A 6000-nucleotide genomic window follows, 5' to 3' on the forward strand; every position below is an offset into this window, starting at 1 on the left:
ACTAGCTCCCAGTCTGAAGGGTGCCCCTGACTGTATAAGGAGGGCGCCCACTGACTGGGGGTTTCCTAGTGTTGCAATTTATTACATGGGACGTTTGCACTTTAAATAGGGGTGGTATTTGCTTCCTTTCTCCTCCCTGCTGCTGCTGCTGCTGCTCAGTCCCTCCCATAACTGAGCCTTTATAGGGCAGGCACTGGGCCTGCACTTCCTCTTGCCAGCGCCATCTTCAAGCTGTCCCTCCCTCCCTCCCTACTGTTACTTGGTTTTTGTTTTTTGATGTTTTCGGTTTTCAGTGATCATCTCAAGTCACAGCTGAAGGAAAATGAGAATTGATGTGGATTTTGCCCGGAAGTCGAACTGCTGATTCGGGAGTCCGGTTGAGCAAACCGCTTCGGGCAGCTATGGTTTACAAAGAGATGGATGAAAATTGTGGTTAATTTTTTAAAAGTATTAAGTAATAATTGTTTTTGGAGATCATCTCAAGTCACAGCTGAAGGAATATGAGAATTGATGTGGAATTTGCTCGGAAGTCGAAGTGCTAATTCGGGAGTCCGGTTGAGCAAACCGCTTCGGGCAGCTATGGTTTACAAAGAGACGGACGGAGATTGTGGTTAATTTTGAGTATTAAAGTAATAATGGTTTTCGGTGCTCATCTCAAGTCACAGCTGGCGGAAAAGAGAATTGATGTGGATTTTTTCGGAAGTCGAAGTGGTGGTTCGGGAGTCCGGATGAACAAACCACTTCGGCAGCTATGGTTTCCAAAGAAATGAACAGAGGTTGATTTTGAGAATATTAAAATAATAATAATTGTGTTTATCAGCAATAAATAGCTGTGACCTTTTCTTCCCAACAGGAAGCCTTGTGTCATCATTTCTTAGTTATGTTTAGTTATAAATGGTTTATGGGGTTAATGTTACGGGTAGGATTATGTATCTTTACTAAAGTGCCTTAATGTGGAGTTAAATGGGTAATGTTTACTACCTCCCAGTCATGCGTATACCATATGAGGGGTGCCACTCGGGCACTGAGTGAGGGATCTAGTATTATACATTGATAATTTATTGTTTCCCTTTAACCTCGATCTGTTCCTTCCTGCTTGGCTCGATACACAGGAACAGCCTGGCACACAGGAACGCAGGATAAATAGGGGAGCTTTCTCTTCAGGAGAAGGCTTGAAGATCCGGCAAGGGTCACAGGAAGGGGCAGGAATTTATATGAGACCAGCTGCAATTATCCTAGGAGACGGACTTGGCATGATCAAAAGACTATTGCGGTGCCAGGGACAGAATGCATCATATCATGGAATATGATTTCTGCTTCACAAAATGAGGCAGCACTAGAATGATTAGAGTGTCAGCTCTGCTACAATTGCATCAGATATTGAATTCTGTCCACTTTTCATGTTCTGTCCTTTGATAAATAGAATATATATATATATATATATATATATATATATATATATATATATATATACACACACATAGATAATTTGATAAAAACAGTATATTGATATACAATACCTAGATATAAATATATAGGAGTCATCGAGATAGTTACATAGATTTGTAGTAGGATACATATCATATAGCATAGAACTAAGAGATAAAGCCCTGCATTTACAGATACTAATTTATAGTATAGTATTACAGTATCATTCATAACACTTTGCTATCATTACCATTATTTTATTGTGTGAGGGATCTATTGCCTTTGCCTTGAAAATCTGACTGACACTTTGCTGAGGAAAGATGCAGTAGCTGGACAGGATGGAATATTCTCTGTGCACTGTGTAGGAAACAGGAAGCTGTAGTGGGCGGGATGCAGCAGAGCCTAGAACAGTGATGGCAAACCTTTTAGAGACCGGGTGCCCAAGTAACAACCAAAACCTAATTATTTACCATCAAGTGCCAATATGACAATTTAAACAGTAAATTATTGCTCCCTGTTATTCCAAAACATTCAATCGTATCGACCTCCTGAGTATAGGAAATAAAGTTTTATAAAGTTGAAAGCAGGATAGCTAATTCAGACATCATTGAAGCTTCTTACCAGGGTCTCTTTATACAGAAAGAATCATGGGGCCAGCAAGGGGACCTCAAAAGATAATCTGGCCCTGTTTACACCTTCTCACTATTCTTGCAGTTCCAATCAGTGAAGGATGTGTCACCTTAAAAAAAGCGTTTAGTCTAGAACTGCAGGAAGATTCAAGCCCTGTCTGGTGAACTTTGTCCTGGGGTGACAGCTTGGGTGCCCACAGAAAGGGCTACGAGTGCCACCTCTGGCACCCGTGCCATAGGTTCGCCATCACTGGCCTAGAAGGTGTAGTGGGCGGGGTTGCCAGCACCGTGTAGGCTGGAATGGGTGGATACATTCCCTGCTGTGTTTACAGCACAATGCACTGTGGGGAGTGTAGTTTCTGCAGCACAAAAACGTCCATACAGGAAGCTGAGATTGTAAACATTTGCAGGCTGATGTATAACCCCATATGCAGGGAAGATTCAAAGTTTGAATCAAAGTAAGGCATGGTCATTAGGGTGATGATTGATGACTACTGGGAACATCTGGTGAATTTTTATAGTCCCAGATAACCCCTTTTAAGGGGTTAATTACTTTACACAGCTTAGTATCATCTGCAAATATTGAAACATTACAGTGTAAACCCTTAATATGGTCATTAATAAAAATATTAAACAGTGGCCCCAATACTGACCCCTGTGGCACCCCACTAGTAACTTCAACCCAATATGAGAATGTGCCATTAATGATGATCCTCTGTTTTCTATAACTAAGCCAATTGCTTAACCACAGATACACAGATTTCCTCCTAGACCAAGCAGTCTCATTTTATTTACCGCGGTAGTTACGCCACTGGCTCCAATACTATTGCCTCTCTACTACTTCTCCCATACTACTACTCTTGTACTACTGCTCCCATACTACTACTCTGGTACTACTGCGCTCCTAATACTGCTCCTGTTCTACTGCCCCCATACTACTACCTCCAAAATACTGCTCCTGTCCTATTTCTTCCATAATTCCCTCTGAGGTCCTTATTGTAGACCCCACACAGACGATACACCCCCCCCCCCCCGCTCCACCAATAATGAATTGGGGAACCCACGGATCACAGAATTGCTAGAGAAGCCAATGTTATATGCCATATAATGTACCATTTCCAGCAGCTCTCAGTCTAAAATACCCCCTTTTCTGTAGCTCCTCCTGATAGTGTTCCTCTTTCTGTTTTTTTGTCTAAAAAGAAGGGTCTACAGAAAAAGGGACACTATAATACCCCTATTTCTGTAGCCTGAAATATCTATAATGTCCCCTGGTCTTTGGCCTTTTCACTATAAAGAAAATATATACATACTGTATATACCTAAGTATAAGCTGAGGCTCCTAATTATACCACAAGAAAAATGGGAAAACTTATTGACTGGAGTATAAGCCTAGGGAGGGAAATAAAGCCGCTATTCATTAATAAAATATCCACAGAAGAGCCCCCCTTTCATGTAATGTCCACAGCTGATCCCCCCTTTAATGTACTGGCCACTGCAAACCCCCCTTGAATGTAATGTCCACTGCAGAGCCTGCCTTTAGTGAAATGTCCACAGCGGAGACACCCTTTACTGAAATGTCCACAGTGGAGACCCCCTTCAAACTAATCTCTACAGCAGGGTCCCCCTTTAATTTTATGTCTTTTGCAGAGCCCTCCCCTTTAATGTAATGTCCCCTGCAGAGCTCCTCCTTTAATGTATTGTCCCATGCCAAGTCCCCCTGCAATGGAATGTCCCCTGCAGTGCTCCCTCCCCACCCTTAATGTAATGTCTATAGCAGGGCCCATTAAAAAAAAAACAATATCCTCACCTGCAGCTTCTATTCCCTGCGGCTTCATCTTCTTCCTGGCCCACCATGACGTCACTCGCCCGCAACACAGCATGACGTCATGATCAGTGTGCCGAGGCCAGAAAGAAGACGGAGCCACGGGGAGAAAAAGCCAAAGGTGAGGATGTTGTGGTTTTTTTTAACTGGTTCAGGACTGGTCCCTTTCCTGTTTTTTTATTTCCATTTTTCCCTCCCCACCTTCAAAAATCTATAACTATTTTATTTTTCCACGTAAAGAGCTGTGTGATGTCTTGTTTTCTGCGTAACAAATTGAACTTTATAATGGTTGCATTGAATATTCCCAGCCATGTACTGGGAAGCGGGAAAGAAATTCCAAATGCAGTGAAAATGTTGAAAAAGCGCATTTGAGCCGTTTTCTTGTGGGCTTGGATTTTACGGCTTTCACTTCACACCCCAAATGACATGTCTACTTTATTCTTTAGGTCAATAAAATTACACAGATACCAAATTTATATAGGTTTTATAATGTTTTCATACATTTACAAAAATTAAAACCTCCTGTACAAATTTTTATTTTTATTTTGCTGTCTTCTTGCGCTATTAACTTTTTCATACTTTGGTGTACAGAGCTGTGGGTAGTGTCATTTTTGGCGACTTTTGATGATGTTTACAATGATATTATTTCTAGGACTTTACTTTTGATCACTTTTTATAGAATTTTAAATTTTTTTTAAATGGCAAAAAAGTGCCATTTTTGATTTGCGATTTTCCGTTACAGGGTTAAACGCAGGGAAAAACCGTTAGTATATGTTGATAGATCGGGCATTTTTGGACTTGGCGATACCTAATGTGTTTATGATTTTTACTGTTTATTTAGATTTATATCAGTTCTAGGGAAAGGGGGGTGATTTGAATTTTTAGATTTTTTTATTATAAATTATTTTTTAACTTTTTTTTAATTTTAATTTTTACTATTTTTCAGACTCCCTAGGGTACTTTAACCCTAGGTTGTCTGATCGATCCTACCATATACTGCCATACTACAGTATCGCAGTATATGGGCATTTTACTCCTCATTCATTACAATGTGGCGATTGTAATGAATGGGTTAAAACGAATACCCGAGGCTACCATGGCAACGGATCGCCACTCCCCGATGACGAGCGATGATCCTCAGAAAGATGGCGGCAGCCATGAAATCAGCAAGAAAACACCTGCGATCGGTGCTGGCACCGATCACAGGTGTTACCGGTATGGAGAGGTATGGGCCCATGAGCCCTCTCCATGCACCGGGACCCGACCGCCGCCGTGAATACACCACGGACGGTCGTGAACCTGTTAACAGGCAAACTCACTGCGGCCCGGGACTAAGTGTTTTAGGGTCGCGACCAGATAGTATTTTAGGGAGGTGGGGGGGGGGCAGCACTGCCCCAAGATGCTGCCCCCTCTGTCAAGCACAATCCACTTTCTCAAGTATCTTCATGGGTGGTGCGCTCCTGCATGTAGGGCAATGAGTTACCCACATGGGGCTATCAGATGATCAGTGATGTGTGGAAAGTACTTCACCATAAGGCATAGGATAAGTGTTCAGGTACACATGTGATTGTCGCAAAACTCTTCACAGCAGCAGCAGCAGCATAGCAGCACAGATGTACCATATATACTCGAGTATAAGCCGACCCGAGTATAAGCCGAGGTACCTAGTTTTACCACCAAAAACTGGAAAAACCTATTGACTCGAGTATAAGCCGAGGGTGGGAAATGCATTGGTCACAGCCTCCCAGTATATAGCTGCCAGCCCCCTTCAGTATATAGCCAGCCAGCCAGCCCTACAGCCTTTGTCTAAACTGGGCCTTGAACTAAACAGATACCACACCTCCCTGACGCGTTTCGACAGAGGTCTCATGAGAGGGAGAATAGACAGACACAAAAGTAGCCCTGCAAACAAATATATAAAGTATATTGAGACCGAACCCACCCCTCAGTGATTTAGCGAATAGTGGTGGAAAATGCTGTTCACTTTGAATGTGGCGCAGCTGCTCAGCCGTCTGCGTCTGCGCCACATTGTAACATGGACCGGAAACTCTCCAGTCACTTCCGGGTGACAGTCACAGGTTCCGATATCGGGTTGCCATGGCAACCCGCAAGGCTGCGCAT

Source organism: Engystomops pustulosus, chromosome 6 (assembly GCF_040894005.1).
Source record: "Engystomops pustulosus chromosome 6, aEngPut4.maternal, whole genome shotgun sequence".
Taxonomy (NCBI): Eukaryota; Metazoa; Chordata; class Amphibia; order Anura; family Leptodactylidae; genus Engystomops; species Engystomops pustulosus.